The sequence below is a fragment of the Sphaeramia orbicularis genome, chromosome 12 (assembly GCF_902148855.1).
Source record: "Sphaeramia orbicularis chromosome 12, fSphaOr1.1, whole genome shotgun sequence".
NCBI classification, from domain to species: Eukaryota; Metazoa; Chordata; class Actinopteri; order Kurtiformes; family Apogonidae; genus Sphaeramia; species Sphaeramia orbicularis.
In genome coordinates, this window is record NC_043968.1 from 64,039,426 (window position 1) to 64,062,628 (window position 23,203).

General features: G+C 37.9%; 1 long non-coding RNA gene across 1 annotated transcript; it reads right to left on the bottom strand.

The window, feature by feature from the left end:
• Positions 1-689: 689 nt before the first annotated feature.
• On the bottom strand, positions 690-20,135 carry LOC115429416 (uncharacterized). Its single transcript, XR_003936780.1, has 3 exons — positions 20,125-20,135; positions 16,206-16,208; positions 690-874 (listed from the first exon to the last, which is right to left on the bottom strand). It is a non-coding gene; the product is annotated as an uncharacterized LOC115429416 (long non-coding RNA).
• Between the last annotated feature and the right edge of the window lie 3,068 nt (positions 20,136-23,203).

The window sequence follows — 23,203 nt, forward strand, 5'->3', positions numbered from 1 at the left end:
CATCGAGAGGGGCCAGCTGAGGTGACACAGGCATCTCTTTCGGATGCCTCCTGGACACCCTCCTGGGGAGGTGTTCCGGGCATGTCCTGCCGGGAGGAGATCTCGGGGAAGACCTAGGACATGCTGGAGAGACTATGTCTCTTGGCTGGCCTCGGAACGCCTTGGGGTTCCCCCCGGAAGAGCTAGAGCTGAAAATGAATCTCACAGGACAGAACCAGCCTCTGTATAAGAACTTAATAATTAAACTTGAACAATGAACAGCAGGCAGTCCAGCAAAAGGAATGGCTTCAACACATAACTGATAAAATGTAGTAAGTTTAGAGGGAAAATATTTGCTGGCTTTCCATTTATGCTGTGAAGAGGAAAGTCGGGGAGAGGAAGAAGTCGAAGCATCCCTGCTTAAACTGTTGCCCCCACAACCCAGCCCTGGATAAGCGGAAGAAAATGGATGGATGGACACATTGAAGGAGGAGACTAGCCCAAAATCTCAAAATTGACTACTGCATGAAAAGTCGATGTTTTTGCCTGCCGTGTCTCACCTTAAGTAGACATTTTGGTTATCTATACTTTACTGAAGTAATTATTTTTTAGCTGACTTTTTATTTCTACTCCTTACATTTTCACACAATTATCTGTACTTTCTACTCCTTACATTTTAAAAATAGCCTTGTTACTCCTATTTAATTTCAGCTTGTTTTCGTTCCGGCTTGTCATCGTTCAAATAAAAAAATATATATATCCAGATAAATTATGCCATCTGGATTGACTGAATTTGATTGTGGCTGGATGAGAAGTATAAACATGTACCATTCTGACACCTTATTGGTTTGTACGCAATCCATCACACCTGACTTTTTGTACCTTTACAATACTTCTGGAAATGATAAACCTGACCCTCCGGTGTTAGTCAAAAACTTACATACATTTTTCCCCACAGATGATTTGTTTCTTCAGGTAGATTTCATCAGACTAACTGATGTACAAGCCTTCGCCTTTCTGATCAGTTTGTTTGCTTAAAATTAATCTCATAGGACAGAACCAGCCTCTGTATAAGAACTTAATAATTAAACTTGAACAATGAACAGCAGGCAGTCCAGCAAAAGGAACGACTTCAACACATAACTAATAAAATGTAGTAAGTTTAGAGGGAAAATATTTGCTGGTTTTCCATTTATGCTGTGAAAACAAAATTATGGCAGATGGTTGGATGGCTAGACACTTTTCAACATCCTTTCACCATCTTTCAGGTAAATTGCAGGTCAATCACATGATTTTTATCCGATAGGTGGTACTTCCTGTTTTTAAATGGTCAAACACTGACTGTACCTCAAAACTGACGCATGACAGTATGTGAAGTTTTGCGCAGACTTCATGGACAACATGAACAGATGACAGACAAAATAGAAAAATAGGACTAAATGCAATTAATCTTCCCAGTAGTTTCAGAGAAGATGATTATTGGAATGCAGACATTGGTGACCTTGAGTTTGACACTTCAAGGTCACTCAAGGTCAAAGGTCATGGACCCAAAGGAATGCCCATATATGACTTCCTATCAATGCTCAATAGTAATATGGGTATCTGTAATCATTTCCATGTTATAACCATCAAAATATGACACATTATAAGTAAAGGCATCTTTTTGATATTTCAAAAATTCATAAAAAATTCCAACTTCTAAATTTGTCAAAACTGTGAACAAACTTTGTGGACATTGTCCTAAGGAAACTACATAAAAAAACTTGAAATGAATGTGACCAGTAGTTTCAGAGAAAAAGATTGTTGAAATGCAGGTACAAAAAAGGTATATAGGCATTAAACATAAAAAATTGCTAAACTGGCAGCAGTGATGACAGCAGCAGTTGGAAATTTCTGAAACTATCCACATTCAGGACGGTGAATTCCCCAAAAAAGTAATGCTGCAACATCTCACACAGCCACTTGTCAGGCAAAATAAACCAAATTAATAATTTTACAGCCAAAACACTAATTAAACTGACCTACAACAGCTATTCTAAGTCACACCCTATTGTATTAAGAATGGCCCAGTCATGACTATGTTAGGGCAGAAAATATTTTGTTGCACATAAAGCAGTGCTGCTTCTTAATTGGACTCTTTAGTTATTCCTGTTAATGTTAAATACTGGCAGAGAGGGTTTAAAGACTCATTAAAACACACCCAGACACACAGCTACACACACCTTGAGGTTGTGTGGCTGAAAGAACGATGCACACAAAGCTGTTAGTGTTGTAGGTGAGTTAACACACATGCACGCACGCACGCACACACGGGATAATTATTACCTTCATATGCAAACGCCTGCAGTGCCCGCCTGGCAGCCTGACGTTTTTTAAAGTGTGTACTTTTCTTATTTAATTAATTAAAACAATCGTCAATGAACTTTAAATTAGTCCAGCATAAAATAATAATTTCTGCTTTGTGTGTGTGTGTATGTGTGTGAGGGTGTGTGTGTGTGTGTGTGTGTGTGTGTGTGTGTATGTGTGTGTGAGGGTGTGTGTGTGTGTGCGTGAGGGTTTGTGTGTGTGTGTGTGTGTGTGTGTGTGTATGTGCGTGTGTGAGGGGTGTGTGTTAATAATTAGCAGGCAGTAAAGCGGCTGTGTTAATTGCATTTAGGATCCTGCCTGGGGAGAAAGAGAGGAAGAGGAGAGCGAGGGAAAAAGAGAGAGAGAGGGAGAGAGACTATCTCTCATCTCTTGTTCCTGAAATAGAGAATTCCCATGTATTCTCAGATATAAAATGGAGCGTGGAGCCCTCAGGAGCAACCAAACACACACATATACCATCTCTCACATACTCACACTGTTTCCATACACACAGACGCACACACACAGCCCCTGGGAGGATGGAGCTAACCTTAATTAGCCTAACACTGTGGCGAAATTGATTGAAATGCAGAACATCAATTATTAAGCCTAACTGTTTTCATAACCCCGCACACACCCTGCCATGTAGCGCATGTAGGAGGAGGGAGGGGGAAGATAATAGGGAGGTAGAGGTGTGTGTGATAAGAAAGGGAAGGTGTGAATATGTGTGTGTGTGTGTGTGTGTGTGTGTGAATGCAAGTGCATGATACGGCATCTCATTCCTTAGAAGATTAAGACAAGACGTCAGAGCGCACACAAGTACACGGTTTACTGTTACTGTTTCATGTTCAGTGGTTGGCCTTCCACTTTTACAGTATTATATATGTGTGTGTTATGATTAAAAGTTGGAAACCCCTGTTTCATTGTTGGGGTCCAACTAGTTTCACATTTGAGCATTTTTATTTCTAAAAGAACGCAATCAACAGTTATGGATTATCCTTACCATGAATTCAGGAAAGGAAGGAAGGAAGGAAGGAAGGAAGGAAGGAAGAAAGAAAGAAAGAAAGAAAGAAAGAAAAGAAAGAAAGAAAGAAAGAAAGAAAGACCTAGATAAGCAGAAGATGGATGGATAATGAAAGATGATAATGAAGTAGTCAGATTTACAATCATCAGGTTATATCAAGCAAACATTTTTCTACATCACTTTTTAGGGATGCACCGATCCGATACCAGTATCGGGCATCGGCTCTGATACTCAGTGTGTGTACTCATATTCGTACTTGTACAAGTAATCTGATACAAATGCACCAATACCACTTACAGCCGTGTGACATTCACAGTTAAGTGCAGCAGGTACGCGGCGGTGGAATAATGTGTGGGGAGTGTGAAGAGTGTGGACATTTTTTAAAATAAATGACGTGATAAAAGTAACGCTGACTGCAAGTAACATTAAAGACACAGACAGATACGGACGTAGCATTCTGTCCATCCTCTGTGTACATTCCATCCGTTTTCCAGGTGCTCATGGATGCGTACCCAGACGGAGAATACCAGCGGGAACCATGGAGGTAGAGGATCTGTTCAAAGAGCGACTGCATGAGTTAGAGAAAAACTACTGACATATTTACGACAACTACCCAGGGCTGGGCCGGTTTCTGTCATACTTAATAATACTATGGGGTAAGGAGTTCGTGCAGATTGCCGCCAGCGGAAGTGAACAAAACTTATCACTCATTTATCTTTTCTCTACCTGCTGAAGCTTCGCTTTTAAACCTTACCAGCGAAAATGCTGCAACATTAGTATCACATTAGTGTTACCTCTGTCGTCTCCATGTTTGTTATTACTGACTTTCTTCTTCTCAAAAAACTTTACTCTTCTTCATGGTATTTGTCCAGTATGGTTAATTAAGAGCGGCACCCCCTGGTGGATTAATTGAGAAACGCTCATTCCAACACAATAAATGCCAGAGGCAGTACCCTGTTACAGTCAGAGTAATGACAATGACAATAAAGCACATTTACAAAAGGAACTAAGAACTGGAATGGGATTATTAAGTACTTGTATCGGTACTCGGTATCGGCAAGTACTCAAATGTAAGTACTCGTACTCATACTCGGTCTGGAAATAAGTGGTATCGGTGCATCCCTATCACTTTTTTTGGTTAGTACCCTTTGACAATAGAGAGATGAAGTCCTACTCTTTTCAGTTGTGCCCTATATGATCTTACATCAGGAAAAAAAGGGCAATTTATGATTCTATTTGAATGATCATTTACATACACTGTGGCCCATAAAGTTGGAATCAAATACTGTTTTTTTACCTCTTCTTGTGAAATGGTCGTGACAAAGTGATACATTCTTGATAAACAAAGTGTAACTGCGACTCAGTATGCAATCACACATTGCACATAGTGATAGGTGATTAATGACGTGTATAAATAGGAATAAAAATAACTAATTAGCATTTATCAGAATCCAGTGTTTAGTTTTACAAAGAACTGAGCAGCTCCTCAATGGCACCAAACAAACCCAGTAGGATTAACTGTCATCTTTGAGAAGATGTTAGCATTATGTCCAGAGATCAAATAATCAAATAAGTGATGACTCCAACAGATACTCTGCCTACATCTGGGTTTCCATTACCCTCAGAAATGCCCAAAACATAAATTGCTAAATAGAAAACTGGTAACGTAAACATCAAAATGTTGCAGAAACTGTTAAAGATCACGAAAAAGTTTTTACGCTCTCATGAGGTGGTTTTTATGACGTTTTGATATAGAAGTGTAGCGCAAAAGTGTAATGGAAACACATTTTGCTCATTTTCACATATCTGTGCACAGTGGTTTTGCTCAAGCCAAACTTCTCACCCACTACCCTGTACTCAGAAGTTGCTGCTAGTTTGTACAGGGCAATAGCCCCTCACTTTTGTGGGCATGACAAGTCTGGTGTCACAAGAGGTTCAATACCATCACACAGTTCATTAAACACTGCCCAGATTATTTGGAAATTCTGGATTCACAACTCGTTGGTGAAATCCTGATGTACAATTCTCTCCCAGAAATCCATTATGCATGGCAACTGCCATAAATAGGGAATTATCAAAGTGTCTTTGAGTACTTAGAAAAGCGCTATATCAAACCGATGTATTATTATTATTATTATTATACATTCCCTTCTTTTGTTTAAGACAGTCACTGCAATAGCAGCAGATGCAACCAACAGTGGGGAGATTTTGCATGAAACTCACTGTATCCATCCTCCTTAAACGAGCATCCTGCGAGAAATATACAGTATTTTACGAGAATTACAACATGTCGTGAGACAGGACTTTACTAGAATCACGCATCAGAAGCCAAACACTCTTTAATGGAAACATCTACAAGCAGCAATTGTACTTAGTCGAAATTGCTGAAAAATCACTTTTATTTTGCTGGAAACTGAAATGGAAACCCAGCTTCAGTCTGTGTCTGTCTTTATTACAATGACAGAAACTGGTTCCAGCTTAGTTTGATACTACTCTGACACCAGACGTCCATTTTCTCACATGGTGAAAAATAACTTCAGAACTGATAAATTAGTGGAGCAAAAGGCATAGACAGATATAGAATCTGATTTGTTTAGGGCTTTTTTTTAATTATTATAATTTTGCTGCTCTTAACAGTGAAATTTCCCCATGATGGGATCAACAAAGTTATATCTTATCTTACACTATATGGATAAAAGTATTGGGACACACTGAATTCAGGTGTTTCTTTTCTAACAGGAATCTGGGCAGCAAAACAATCATAAATAATGTCATAATATAGTTTTATATTGGGATAAATATCATTGCATTTGTTTGATTTGTTTCAATTGTTAAGGAAATATGGATGTTTATTAACTATATGGATGAAAATACTGGGACACATAATGGCTACAGCTGAAAGATGTCCTGTTCATGCTAACTTGAGATAAAAACACCAAAATTTCCTTAAAGTTTAATGGGAGATTTTTCCTCCTAAGTGAGATGTGAAGAAAGTAGATGGTTAGTTGCAGTAGAAAATTATTACTTTACAGTTAGAGTACAAAAAATATTTTACAAATTTAGGGGTAGAACATTTAAAATCATAATCATGGATGGAAAAAAATATCAGTGTTGGGAGAAATTAAGTAAAAACTGGGGATGCACCGATACCACTTTCTTCCAGACTGAGAACAAGTACAAGTACTTACATTTGAGTACTTGCCAATACTGAGTACCAATATGAGTACTTAATAATACCTTTAGAGTTCTTAGTTACTTTTGAAAATGTGCTTTATTTTCATTAGTCTGACTGTAACAAAGTGGTGCTACTGACATTTAATGCATTGGAATGAGCGTTTCTCAATCCATCCATCAGAGGGCGCCACTCTTAATTAACCTACTTGCCAAATACCATGAAGATGAGTAAAGTTTTTTTTAGAAGAAGAATTTCAATAATAATTGCAACATGGACATGGCGACAATGGAGGAGGTAATACTAATGTGGATACTAATGTTGATATAGATGACGGTAGTTGTCATAAATATGTCAGTAGTTTTTCACTAACTCACAGTCGTGCTTTGAAAAGTTCCGCTACCTTCACAGTTCCCGGTGGTACTGCCTCTCTATCTGGGTACGCACAGAGCCTTATATGTAAGACAATATGATGATCTTTATATGGCTCTGGGTACGCATCCACTAGCACCCAGAAAACAGACAGAATTATGCATGGAATGTACACACAGGACAGACAGAACACTCCATCTGTATCTGTCTGTCTCTTTAACGTAACTTGCAGTCAGCATTACTTTTGTCACTGTCATTTATTTTGAAAAACCTCCACACTGCTGACATTACTCCTCCACTGCTTATCTGTGAAAGACACGCTGCCGTAAACTGGTATTGTTGTGGTTGTATCAGAGCACTCTTATGAGTATGAGTAGAAGTACATGCACTCAGTATCGGTGCATCCCTAGGAAAAACCATCTCTGAGGCATTTTGGAAGGAAAGATAACAATTTAAACAAAACTAATCAATGCAATGATATTTATCCCAATATAAAACTATATTATGACATTTGTCATGACTGTTTTGTAGCCCAGACCCCCATTAGAAAAGTAACACTTGAATTCAATGTGTCCTAATACTTTTGTCTATATAGTGTACAGTACAAATGTACTGTTGGGACCGTCATGTGAGACAGTTCCCCCAACCTCCTTTACGACCACGGCCGTTATCCTCTGACCTTTTGAACCCATCCAGAGTGCAGGTCACGACCAGGTGACATTATGTCACTGTGACCACAAACACACTTTGCATTGGTTCATCCTAATGGGCTGTGGTTTGCTGAAATGTTTTTAGGTTTACTGTAGAACTCACAGATGACCAATAAGAAAAAAAAATGTATTCAAGCTCTAAATCCACTTCCGGGATTGATTTGTGGCTAACTGATCTCAAACTAGGCACCATAAAGCAACAACCCACCCCCCTCAAAAAAAAAAAAATGCCAGGGTCACTGTTCTGATTGGTCAGTAGAATGACCATTTACGATTCAGTCATCTGGGACCATAAATCTGAATGGTTCTTAAGATATGGTTTTCTAAATAGCTTTAACAGTGACCTCAGCCACACTTTTGTTAGCACAGGGTCGCTTTTAGCATTTAGGCAGCTTTTGGAATGAAGACAGAGAAGCACAGCATGTGATCAACACTGGTATCAAGATAATTCAACAACAATAATAAATGTACAAGGGAGATATATATATATATTAGGCCTGTAACGGTTCACGTACCGAACCGAACCGTGAGAGAGCGAGCGAGAGTGTGTGTGAGAGTGTGTGAGAGAGTGAGAGAGTGAGAGAGAGAGAGAGAGAGAGAGGGAGAGAGAGAAAGAGACAGAGAACTAGTGTCAGTGTTTTAGAACTACCGTAGTTCATAGGGGCCAAACAACGTCTGTCTTGTCATCGTGTCTTTCCTTGTTATTGTCTTCCACCTGAACCCGTACTGATCCAAATTGGACTGTAAGGATGGCGGAGGGTCTTCAGTCTCTTCCCTTCAGGGTCACATCATATTTGTTGTTGTTTTTTAAACTTATGGAAGCAGCTATTTCATTTTTCGAGTCATTGTGCGCTAGTTCCATATGTCCGTGTGGAACTTGTGCGGATTTAAAGTTCCGCATCGAGCGACGCCTTTCGTTCCTTTTTCTTTTTCTAATCATACTGTGCCGTTTCGGTACAGCTGTGTACCGAACCGAACAGGTGTATACCGAAATGGTTTCAGTGTATATATATATATATATATATATATATATATATATATATATGTATATATATATATATATATATATATATATATATATATATACATATATATGCACACATATTAAAAGACTCTATTAAGTCACAAATACAACTGCAGTTTGTACAATATGTATTAGACAACATGTTGTCAATATGATAATTAAAGAAATACACATAACTGTGCTGAAATATTGTTGTGTTATTAAAAGTTATGTGGTTTATTTCATATTATCATATTGATGGATGGCTCGACCTTAGTTGTTAAAATACTGAAGGTAATCTACCGAAGAAAGTTTTCACACATCACTGTAAACAGAACCTGGTCACAGGATCGCTGGTCTGTCTTTCTCTTTAACAAGGCATCAAACAGTCCATAACAGTATCCTACCTGTGTATAACCCTATAGCACCACACTGAATACAACTACGCTGAATACAACACCATTACTTCTTTTAGATGACTCGCAGTTAGTTCACCTGTAGTAGACACCCTGTCCAGTTGGTTGATAAGTGTGCACATTAATCAGTCATTGTCAAGTCTGGTCTCGTTTAGCTGACTTCTCCAAAATTATATGCTACTTTGCTACCGCAAAATGTCAAGACAGTCAAGTCTTGCCAGGACTGATGTGGTGAAGGATGAAGGACAAGCAAGTAATACACCAGTTCTTATGGCATTTGGGGTGCTATACGTACACATTTTCTTCCTTTCATGTTTTCTTCAACGCCATTTGATGGCATGTCAATTTCCGCCAAGATCTCCGGCTCACATAACCCCAACCCTCAGTGCGTGGTATCTGACACAACGTGAACATGCACACGGAAAGCTTACGATGCATACAGATAATGTGACAATTAAAAGTGGCATGTATATTTTTGTGAATCATGATATCATGTTGGTTTATCAGCCAGCAGCAACTACAGCTGCTGCATCATTGAGATGTATTTGAACATTAAATACTACTAAATATGTTTCAATATCATTAAAACATTAAAATTTGAAATGACAGATAATTTTATATATATATACATATATATATATATATATATATATATATATATATATATATATATATATATATATATATATATATATATACACACATTAGTGCTGGGCAGTGATTAATTTTTTAATCGCAATTAATCGCATGGATTTCTGCAATTAATCATGATTAATCACATAATTATATGGTGGGGGGTTTGCCGGCATCAACAGCGTGTATTGCCTTTGAGTGATATTTCAGACTTGAAGTACTCCGGTGATAAAAAAAATAATTCCACATTGCAGTGCTTACAAACAACTTTGTCCTTCTCAACCCCACCATCTGAAGACATTTAAAATGAAAATGTCCAGTACTTTTCTCCATGGTTATGTCCCCACCAGTTTATTTCCAGTTGTGAGTGACTGACAGGAGCCTTAAACCCACTAATAAGTACTAATACTAATAAGCCCAATAATATGTGATGTTCAGTTGTTAAAAGAAAGGAAAAGGGGCCCTCTACTGGTTGGAAAAAGTTGCACTAACGTATGTTTTGTCCTTTCGGTGTTACCGAAGCCAGTTCGGACATAAGAAGGAACTAACAGACACATTTCTTTCACACTGTTTGTATGGCCCAAAAAACGTTTGCCTATGAGTATTTTATGTTCAGTTGTTGTAAGAATGAATAGTATAAAATATCTCTAATGTGAACCTTTGTTCCTGGATAAAAAGACGTTGTAAATCTTAAATTAATCTGTAAATGCTAATCGTTAGCGTGTCTATGGATTTTCCCATTCAAGTTAGCATCGCGCAAGTGATCCTTTTCCCATTCATTTAAATGTATAATGCCATGTAAATGTACTAAGGCAATAAACATAACTGAGACATATTTTGTATGTATGTTGCAGTTTTACAGTGAGTCTCAAGTAAAAGATTTGGAGAGAAGTTTTCAGTGCCCGGCTTTTCTTGGGAAACCTGTTGTCTATCTGCTGAGCTAATCGCTACACGCACACAAGCAGTGGCAGAATAATATGAGTTATAACAAAACGACATTAATGTTAGATAAAAAAAAATTGTCGGCGTTATTTAATGAATGCGTTAACGCGGTAATAACGCATTAACTTGCCCAGCCCTAGTATAGTTGTGCTCATAAGTTTACATACCCAGGTGGAATTTGTGTTCGCTTTAGCCATTTTTCAGAGAATATGAATGATAATACAAAAACTTTTCTTTCACGCATGGTTGGTGGTTGAGTGAAGCCATTTATTATCAAACAAATGTGTTTGCTTTTTTTAAATCATAATGATAACAGAAACTATTCAAATGACCCTGATCAAAAGTTCATATACCCTAGTTCTTAACACTGTGTATTGGCCCTTTTAACATCAATGACAGCTTTAAGTCTTGTGGTAGTTGTGGATGAGGCACTTTATTTTCTCAGATGGTAAAGCTGCCCATTCTTCTTGCCAAAAAACCTCCCGTTCCTTTAAGTTCTTGGGCTGTCTTGCATAAACTGCACATTTGAGATCTCGCCAAAGTGGCTCAATGATACTGAGGTCAGGCGGTGTGACAGGTCAACTTCACTTTGCATTTTGGGTCATTGTCATGTTGGAACATCCAAGACCATCCCATGCGCAGCTTCCGGCCTGATAAGTGCAAGTTTTCCTCCAGTATTTTCTCATAACATGCTGCATTCATTTTACCATCAATTTTGACAACGTTCCCTGTTCCTTTGTAGCTTACACATTCCCAAAATATCAGTGATCCACCTCCATGTTTCACAGTAGGAATGGTGTACCTTTCATCATAGGCCTTGTTGACTCCTGTCCAAATGTAGTGTTTATGGTTCCGGCCACCAAGTTCAATTTTGGTCTCCTCACTCCAAATAAATTAGTTCCAAAAGTTTTGAGGCTTGTCTCTGTGCTGTTTGGCATATTGTAAGCAGGCTGCTTTGTGGCACTGGCATAGTAAAGGCTTTCTTCTGGCAACTTGACCACGCAGCCCATTTTTATTGAAGCGCCTCCTTATTGTGCATCTTGAAACAGCCACACTGCATTTTTTTAGAGACTCCTATATGTCAGCTGAAGTTATTTGTGGGTTTTTCTTTGCACTTTGAACAATTTTCCTGGCAGTTGTGGCTAAAATCTTTGTTGGTCTACCTGACCGTGGCTTGGTTTCAACAGAATCGCTTATTTTCCACTTCTTTATTAGAGTTTGAAGACTGCTGATTGGCATTCTCAACTCCTTGGATATCTTTTTATATAATTTTACTGCTTTATACAGTTCAATGACCTTCTCCCACAAATCCTTTGATAATTCTTTTGCTTTCCCCATGACTCGGGATTCAGAAACGTCAGTGCAGCACTGAAAGGAACATGCAGGGGTCTGTCAGGAGCTCAGAAACTCACTGACTTTTTATACATACACATATCGATTACAAGCAAACGGATCACAGGTGAGGATGGTTACCTTTAATAGCCTTTTAAACCCATGTGTGTCAGCTTGTGTGTATGTTATCAGGCCAAAATGTCCAGGGTAAGTAAACTTTTGATCTGAGACTGAGACTGGTCACTGACCCCTTTAGGGTGGTCCAACAATCATGGTAAAAAATAAAGTTTCAGATAACCTCAATTAGAACCCTGCATTAGGTTTTGGTATTCAAAAGATGATTTAGGAAAAAATCTGGAAGAAAAAGGAGATGTTTTAGAGGTTTCACAAGTTGCTGGAAGTTTCCTGGAAATTGACTAATTTTGCATTTTCAGCATAGCCGAGCTGACCTGCTAAGAGAAGCAGCACTACTATCAAAACCAAGGTTTTAGTGCTTCATCTAGCAATATATGTATTAAGTAAGGCCGCCGACATCTTTGGTACTTGAGTGAAGAATTGGTTGGCCTGGCATTCTTCGACTCCAGTGTGACACAAGAGCAGAAGCAGCTGATGGTTTACAACATTATGGAAAATGAAGGTTCAGAGGTTCCACTAAAGCGTTGTGATGCCCTTAATCAAGCAGATTATGAAGGGAAGCAGATCAGTGATTTTGTCACCACCAGCACCATGCGTTTCTTTGAAACTTTGGATCTGCCACAAACATTCTTAAGAATTCCTCCAGAAGACTGGGCTGATGATGAAGACTTCCAGAAGGTTGCTAAAATTGTGCATTCCAGAAAAGTTGTCAATGATGTTGCTGAAAGAGGGGTGAAGCTTATTCAAGACTTCAACTGTACCCTAACAAAAAATGAAGATCAGAAACAGTGCTTGCTCCAAGTTGTCAAAGAACACAGGAACATTTTTGTAATTTCAATAAAGCAACAGTGGTTGCTGGACTTTCTAAGTAACACTTTTATGCGAGTTGCAGTTTGATTTTGAGAAAAAAATTACAAATTATTCTAATATGCCTTATTCATTTGGCTAGTTATGTTATAGTATATAGAGCAATCTTCTCGTGTCTTCTGCAACCTCTAAATATTAATTAATTTGCATAAAATTTGGACCCAAGTAATTTGGCCAGATATGGAACCAAATGCAGGGTTCTAATCCAGAGAATGTTAAAAAAAAAATTCTGGACCACCCTAGACCCCTTGCAGCAGACAGCAGTCTAAGATGACACATTATCAGATCACCGATTTCCTCAAAATTGCTAGCCATAGTTTGCTTATTGAACATGAGCTTTCCACTCAGTCTTGCTCACTGACTGCTGCCTGTTTACTCACACTGATCATTCAGAATCAATGTGAGTGTGTCACTTCTAGCCGGCAACGGCTGGTCCCCATAGGTTTGACCACTGCGTGTAATTCAGGTATTTAAAAAGGTCCAATGTGGTGCATTTATGGTGATTTTTTTTTTTTTTTTTTTTTTTTTTTACTGAATTTGCATGTAATACACAAAGCACAATTAATGTTGTAAGCATAACCAGTACAGGTACACTCTAAGACCATGTCTCTGCTTTCTGGGGCAGGAAATATGTAACAAAGCTTGATGATGGATTTTTCTATTATAAATAACTTTCTTTGGACAAGTGTGAAATGACAATAGTAATAAAACTGCAGTGACGTGTCCACTGGGGTCCGTGGTCCAGGTGGGCCTACAGATGCATGTCCTCATGTGACCACCACCTGCCCTATCTCCCTGACTCCATGACTCCCTGACCTCCACTCTATCTTTGTCCCAGTGCAGCATCGCCACGACCCACTGGCTCAGTGGAAAACTCATTTAGGCCTAATTACATGGGCCCGGCCTCTGCCTCTCTCTTACTTTCTTTCACTGAAGAAGTACTTTGTTTCTTTCACCCCTTCTCTTTTCTGCTTCACTCTCTCGCTGTCCTTTTCTCTTTGCTCTCTCATTTCTTCTCTCCTTGTGCTCCAGTTACCAGATCAAGGTAGCGCTGCACTACCAGCCAGCCAGAACACACACACATGCACACACACACACAGGACATCCAACACTCTAGTGTGGCCAAGAGGCCGCAGGTACACAAGTACAAAGGCCTTTAGCTTCTGTATTGTTATAAGCTTGGGGTCAGCCATAGGTTAGGGCCCAGTCTTAATTAGCTGACATAACTTATACATGATTACTCCTCTTCAGTCCTATGGGCCCAAAACAAACACACACATACACACATACAAAAAGTACAGGCAGATCAACTATTCCCCCGGCAGGACCATTTCACACACAAACACACGCACAAACATCATGCAGAATGTCTAAGGTTTAGGATGGAGGGTCAGGTAGGTGAAATGTAAGGAATCCTGGGAGGAACTTTACCCCTGTACGTCAGACTGCACAAACACAACGTCAGAACAAAAGTCATATTAATGATAGATGACAGTCTGGGGTCAGCCATCAGGTCTTATGTCAGGACATACACCGGCATGTCACCAGGAATCAACAATTGCACACAGAAGAAGCGGTTCCATCAACAACAACCGTTCAACCCGACTGATATCATCAAACCCAACTGTTCACATAGACACTTACATGTTCCCAAATCGAGTCGTGTTCCTGTTTTTATGAGGTCACCAACCGACTGAGTAAAGAACATGTCAATACAAGTAGCAATGGCATTTTCAACACATATAAAATGATTGTAACCGCTGTGAAGTATCCAGTTTGTCAGACATAAAAAAGACATCTGTCTTCATGTTTTCAATCACTTTCTTGAATGTCTTATCTCAAGCCTTTCAACAATCCTTATATCCTTTAAGGGCCCAGATAAATAGCTCTATCAGCCTCAGATCAGTGTTGTATTGTTGTTTCTGTCCCTCCTGAAAACATATTACATCACATAATGTCTTAACAAAGGACAAACAAACACAGAGAGAGCGTAATTATTCCAAACAGTGGGAGATGATAATATTAAGCAGCTTCATTATAAATTTAAAAATGAAAACCCTTTCATTCCGGCTTGATGGGACCAGTTTATGCCAACTTACACAGTTTCATGATGTACTTTGTTCTAACTGGGCTATGATTCTAATATTTATCAGAGCAGAACAAATGTTAACAATTATTGAGCGTTAAATGTAATTTTTACATTTTTATTTATTCATTTATTTTTGGATCGCTACAGAGACAAACACTACTCTCAATAAAATGTCTCTTGTTAGTAATTGTTGCTTTTTGCCATTTTACTTTAGAGCTATTTGTTTTAGACTGTTGATGAGAATTTAATGAGTAAATTTAATGAAATCATCAGTAGATTAATCAATAATGAAAACAGCTTTCACCTTTATAAATGTAAGATACATAACCCCCACATTATCTAAAATATTAGATTAAGAACATAAATATATCTCTTGAAATGTATTCATTAATATTGAACAACTATATGACTTACAAATACATGCATGATCAGTTTGTTTGTAGACTTTATTTGCAAACATACCGCATTTTGGTAGCTGTCTTTTTCTGTAATAGAGAAACAGATAAAAGTTCATAATTATTGTAAGATAATATATTCTTAGTACGCTGCATGACATCAAGAGAACCATTTTATTCTCCAGAGTTGAGGCTTAGAGACTTAAACCAGCCAATCTAATATGAAATCTATAATACACAATAGACTAACAGGCTGGCGTAAGCTCAATCTTGAAGTACATATGCTACTGACTGTAATTTACCAACCTGAATTACTCTCATACTTATTGGAAAGCGTTTTACATTTGCAGCTGCTGTATGAGATGGCGTGGTTACAGCACGTCCAATCGATATCTAACCCATAAAGGAGACGCCACAGTCACAGGAATTAACGTGCCTGGGTCTAAGCCATTCAGAAACATAAACATAAACTCAAATCCGTTCTTCAGCCACAAGAGATAAAAATGACTGCCACCATTACCAGTCTATATTACACTTCCAGAAAGTTTAGGTACACACAGGATATGGTATTAATTTGTTTGGGAAATGCTTACTGCTCTGTGCTGTAATAGAGCTCTTGGGAACTCATGAGATCCAAGGCCAAACCATAAGGAAAGGGGCGAGCATCGACAACAACAGCTTAATGATGCTCTCGTAATGGAGCGCAAGCTGGTCACTTAGAAAGAGTACTCACTCTAGAAGGCAAAAACACACTTTACACACATGCACAGATGCATAAACACACACACACATACTCTAACAAAGACAAAAGGAGGTTATAGCATCAACAGTATTTGAGCTAATCCTGTAGCTCGAAAACAGCTGTACAACACACACAAAAAAAAGACATTGTAAAAAAGACTGTCACATATCAGTCATTTCTCTAGATATTGTCATTTTTTTCTTAATGCCTGACTTTTTAAGAAACTCTTACTCTTTCACTTTTTAACTGTATTGGTTTTAATGGGATGTAATTTTACTAAGTAGTCTCCTGCTCTGTGCACAAAACAGAAGTTTCACTCACTGACTGTAAACAAAAATGAATAATTCAGTGGAGAAAATTAACATGAACATTTTATTTATTTGTCATTTGTAGGGCGCTGCTGCTGAGCTGCCGTCTGAGGTGAAAGCGTGCTTGTCCATTTGCAGAAAGAGGGGAAAATGTGACAAATGTAGAAACCTAACATCTGTTTTTGTCTTTTGTGGTATCTCTCCATTTTGCCAGAAGGCCATTTAAAAAAATATATTAAAAAAGTAACCCAAGGTGACCATACTATTATGAAATCTATTTTCTAAATTCAGGATATGATGCCCCAAATGAATCAGACAGAGACACTAACGCCTTAGAAAAATATAAAAATAATTCTTATTGAATAGGTGAACATGATTAAGACAACATAGAAAAGAACAGCAAGAGTGTATAAATCACATGCAAAGAGAGGATGAAAAGCATAGTTTCATCAATGATGTTCTCTACAGGAATCAATATGAATACTGATAATGTTTAAATAATTATATAAATTATGTTCCCTGACATATAATGAGTTTACTTGACATATCACTACTAACACTGTCAACATTATTACAACTGCGAAAGCGTGTCCTTTAGAGACCTGTGTTTTGTGTGCTTCTGCCGCCCCCTAGAGTCCGTACAGGTACATTACATCTCTAACTCAAATACTCCACAGGTGAATTAATATTTGTTGTATTTAAGTGAACAATAATTGGTTTGTGGATTTTCAACTAAAATAGCAAGACAGATAAAGGTTTATGCTTTTTTCCTGATTAAAGCCTTCAGAAATTTCACTCACCTCCTTAGTTTTCACTCTTTGCTCTAAAAGATAGCAAAAATGGGTATGGTTATCATTTTTATGTGGTATATAAAAGTAAATTCAGCAACATTCTTAACCATATTAAAATATGAATATATAACAGTTGCCAATTAACCCCCCCATATCACCCCATGTGCAACTATATTGTACATATGTAAATAATATTTTAATCTAAATTTATACAAATATTTATATAAATAGCAAGGTTTTTTCTTTCTTTCTTTATATTTCACGTTTCACTCTTGTATGCTTTCTGACTGTCTATTCTACACACGATGGGATCCCATGATGGGATCAATAAAGTCATATCTTATCTAACGTTATATGGACAAAAGTATTGGGACAATGAATTCAGGTGTTCTTTTCTAACAAGGGTCTAATGACAAATGTCATAATATAGTTTTATACTGGGATAAATATCATTGGTTAGTTTTGTTTAAATTGTTAAGGAAATATTAATGTTTATAAACAATATAGACTAAAATATTTTTTAAAATAGAGCTCAGATCCCAAAGGGTTGTGTTTTTCATTACATAAACTGGATAAAAAATATGCTTCCTTTCACAAGGATAATAAAGGCCAATAATGGTTTTACCACATTTATGACGGTTACCTGTTGGGACTGTGCCGTCACCGTGGGCGCGTGGAGCTTGTTCTCCAGTGTGAAGCTGCTCCGTGGGCGTGGACAGGTGTGGGGTTTGAGCGTGTGTGGGAGTTTACTGTCAGACCCGGACAGGTGAGTCCACGAACACCAGGAACACAACATCCAGCCGGGGGGAATGTTACCAGTGCGCGTGGATGTAAGTAAACAATTCACTGTCTGCTGTTCCGAACCAAACTATGTTCACATTCAAACAGGTGTCTGTCATGTCACCCGCATGGTTTAGGACCCCAACAGGGTCACAGAGTTGTCCTGGCTTTGCCTGTTCAAAAGTCTCTAATGACGATAAAAGAAATAGACAAATAGTGTTTTGTTTTTGTCAAAAGGCTTCGAGGTCCTGATGAAAACCTCCCGACTCAACAGTATGTCTTCATACAGAAACTTTAAATATAGAAGATTTTAACATTTGGGGATTATTTAGAGTCCCACCCATAAAATGTCAAATAATCCATACACAAAATGCAGTACTAACACATGCACTTGTGTAAATTATACTTGTCCTGAGACAAAATGCAAATATAGTTGTATGAAAATGTGTTACAAAATGTTATTCAAAAATACTCAATAGATAAGCACCCCCTAAATTGACCTTTTTCTCTTATCCCTCCTTCATGAAAAACTGTGAGTAACATAACACAGAGGAAACAACATCATCAAGCCATATGTTAACATCATCAGTAGACCAAACATACGTCCTCTTCTCTATTTTCCAAGTATTTACAATCTTTTCAGTCTTGACGGAGCATGTCACAGACAAACACAACCCTGTTTGTCACATTATTAGAATACAACCAATTAATTCAAAGTTTTCTTAATTTATTAATGTAACTAACTAGCATTAACAGCGCTGCACAACAAAAAATAAAACATCTCGTAAAAAGAGTACCTTTGATGCTTAAGTTGGACAAACCAAATTATGATGGTTTATTACAGAGTTTTCTTAAATACATGAAAATTAGACAATAAAAGGTACATTCTTCAAAACTTTTGATGCCTAAATTGTTCTCTAATTCTAGAATGACTCTTCATGCCAGTTGAAGTATTTGTGATTTAGCATATTTACAGAGTTGTAAAAGAGAGTAACTATTGAATGAAATAACTGCCAAGTTAATTCAAACTGCACAATTTTTAATCATTGAGGAGAAATCCAACAACCCCAGTGTCAAAGAATTGGGGATGCTGTGTGAAATGAAAATAAAATCAGAATGCTATGAACTGCAAATTTCATGAACCCATATTTAATCCACAGAAGAGCATAGAAAACATATAAAATGTGTAAAATGACATATTTTAAGGGAAAAAAAAAAATCTTAACCCATATTTCATTAGCCTCTAAATCCTGCACTATATATGTGTGTATGCATTTCTTTTCTAACTGGGGTCTGGGATAGAGAACAATAATGACAAATGACATAATACAGTTTTATATTGTGATAAATATCATTGCATTTTATTAGTTAGTTTTGTTTAAATTGTTACCTTTGCTTCCAAAATGCCACAGAGATGGTTTTTACTTACTTTCTCTCAACATTTACATTTTTTTAATCCGTGACTATGATTTTAAATGTTCTATCTCTAAATTTCTAAAATATTTTCATGCTCTGACTGTAAAAAATAATTTTCTACCATAACTAACTATCTACTTTCTTCACATCTCACTTAGGAAGAAAAAACTCCTATTAAACTTTAAGGAAATGTTGATGTTTATAAACTATATAGACAAAAATATTCTGACACATTATGGCTACAGCTGTAAGATCCATGCTGATTTGAGATATAAACATTAATAATAATAATCAATATTCTTATCACAATATATAACTATTTTATGACAACTGTCATTACTAAGGCTAAAGACATTCATTTTGTCTTCTGTTTACAGGGTGGGGAAGCAAAATTTACAATATTTTGAGGCAGGGATTGAAAGACAGTGTATGACCAATTAGTTTATTGAAAGTCAAGAAAATTTACATAATAGAAAATGTTTTTATTCTATGTGTCCTCCTTCTTTCTCAATAACTGCCTTCACACGCTTCATGAAACTTGCGCAAGTGTTCCTCAAATATTCAGGTGACAACTTCTCCCATTCTTCTTTAATAGTATCTTCCAGACTTTCTCGTAATAGTTTTGCTCATAGTCATTCTCTTCTTTACATTATAAACAGTCTTTATGGACACTTCAACTATTCTTGAAATCTCCTTTGGTGTAATGAGTGCATTCAGCAAATCACACACTCTTTGACGTTTGCTTTCCTGATTACTCATATGGGCAAAAGTTTCTGAAAAGGTATGGATAATAGTGTTAGGTATGATTATGACATCAATATATGTTTGGTTTCAAAACAATTGACGGAGTGCCTGCGGAGAAAAAACAACTAAATGTTCATTGTAAATTTTGCTTCCCCACCCTGTATGTATAATAGTATATTTACAATTGTCATTACTGTTAGAAAAGAAACACCTGAATTCAATGTGTCCCAGTACTTTTGTCCATATAATGTATGACATGGGCAATTATCGTATGAGGCTAATGATTTTATTCACAGTGGGTTTATCTGCAAATCATTGCATTCCGTGTTGTTATTGTTAGTATTTTAATTCACATTTTACTCATTGTCCAGCCTTTTATTGTGGTGTATCTAGCAAAAAGTTCCACTTGAACAGTTTCCCACATGAAGAGGGCATCATAAACGCATTACGTTTTTGCATATATCACAGGTAAAACTTAAAAGTCTGACTCACAATGTGTTAACATGGGAGGTAAAAAAAACAGTGAGAAAATAAATTAGTGGAGCCAGGGCCCTAAGCAAGATGCCAAGGGCCCCTAGTTTGTCAAACTACGATGAACACATTCCTAACCCTTTAGCTCAGGGGTCGGCAACCCGCGGCTCCAGAGCCGTATGTGGCTCTTTCATCCTTATGTTGCGGCTCTGCGTGGCTTGGGAAAATAAATTATAAGTGTCCGATTGAAGTGTATGTTATTTGTCTCAAAAACGTGTATCATGTCTTCTTATTAAGTCAAAGTTTTTAACTTCTTTCTTCAGACCTTGTGCAATTTCGGTGATCAGCATTCGCCTTCTTCAGAGACGTTTGACAGTACTTGACGTGTCAGCCGGCAGCCGGCATGAATGGAATGCCCTGCGACACCAAAACTGCACAATATCTGAACAAAGTATTTTATTTGTGTTTGTTCGTTTGTTTAATTGTAGTTGTAAATTGTAAGATTATTGTGATCTCGAAATGTTAAAATGAAATTATATATATATATATATATATATATATATATATATATATATATATATATATATATATATATATATGTATATATATATGTAGTATTATTTTTCGTCGCTCCAAATATGCGTCACACTCTCCGACAGCCCACCAAAACGCCATACATTTATCGAGACTTTCAACCCCAGGTAGGGGTAAGTATGGAGAAATCTAAGAAAAGAAAAATATCTGAAGAAAATAGAACATTTAATGATGCCAGGTGCCATGGCACGACCAAGGTGCCGCGGCACCTCGGGGCCAACGCTAGGTGCCGTGGCACTGCAGTACTACGGCTCAGTGCCAGGTGCCGTAGCACCGCGGTACCAGGGCTCGGTGCCGGGTGCCACTGCACCGCAGTGCCACTGCTCGGTGTCAGGTGCCATGGCACCGTGGTGCCACAACTGGGTGCCACCGGTGCCGCGGCACCACCGCGGTGCCACGGCACCTGGCACCGAGCCATGGTACGGCGGTGCAATGGCACCTAGCATTGGCCCCAAGGTGCACCGCAGCACCACAGAGGTGCGCCGCGGCGGCACCAAGCCGTGGTACTGGTAAAATCCTTCTATAAGCTGCATCGGAGTATAAGCCGCAGTGTTTAAAGTGTGGGAAAAAAGTAGCGGCTTATAGTCCGGAATTTACGGTATATATAGGCTAACATCTTCATTTCAGATGTCAAAAAGTGTTTGCGGCTCCCAGTGTTGTCTTTTCCGTGGAAACCGGGTCGAAATGGCTCTTTGAGTGTTAAAGGTTGCCGACCCCTGCTTTAGATGGTCTACTAAGATGCCACAGTCTATTACACTTCATGAGCCTAAACAAAAAACAGTCTACAGTTAAAATTAAGTATCTGAAGTTGAGCCACTCAGGCAAGTTAAACTGATAAAAACTGTAATACAAGGAAAACAGCAATCCTCTATACATCAATAAATAAAGAGATTTTGAGTGTTTATAAAAACAATGTTTACTTTAAATAAGAAAACTTAACAAACCAACATCTATTTTAAAGTGCAACAATGACAGTGCAACACTTAAAATAATGCTTATTTAACATCACAGTCTCACACTTATCAGCATTAACACCTAATATACTTAAAGTAATAATAACACAGGTTATTCACAGTAACAGTGTATTGTCCTCAAAATATCTGCTTCCTGGCTTTTTTCACTTGCAAAGTCACCAATGAAATCCTCCTAAGACAGCATCATGTAACAGCAGCTTGCCCATCTCATGGCTGATGCTGATTATTGGAAGACCAGTGAGGCAATCCTGTCCCATGGATGTCCTTAGGTAGGTCTTGATGAGCTTCAGCTTTGAGAAGCTCCTCTGCTGAGGCCACAGCCACAGGCATACAGTTCCTCCAAATGTTTTTTTTTTTTTTTTTGTGGATGAAAGTGAGGAGCTCAAGAGCAGTCATGTCATCAGAAGTCAAGCTTGGCAAGTTTTTAACCTCCACAGCCAGCTCCTTTCCATCAATGTCACTTTCATCTCCAGTGCTTAATGTCCTGCAGAGTTTGTCACACTGGTTGCACAATTCCTGATCATCCAGTTTCTGGAAATTGAGCAGCATTCCAAATCTGGCTCTCACTTCACCTAGTGTTTAAAACCTATCCTTTAAGAATTCAATGGCTGTATCAACAACAACATTAAAGAATGTTGCTTCTAGCCTCTTCATGGCACAAAAGCAGTAAAGGGTATTGTTTTTTTTGTTTTGTTTTGCGTTTTGTTTCGAGTAGATAAGCCAAGTCCACTTTATCCTTTCCCCATTCAGTAATGTTCTATGAAAATGATGATGATGAAAGCTTCTGCTATCTTCTTTTTAGAGGAATGTGAAATCTGTGAACTAATCTGAAGTGGCCCTATGCCTACTACATCAGTCCTGAATGAATCAGAGAGAGCTGATAGTCAGTCAGCTGGATCTACTGGTTTACCAAAAATGGGCAGCTGACCATGTAAATCTGCAGATGAAGATGACCTTGCTGCTCCATG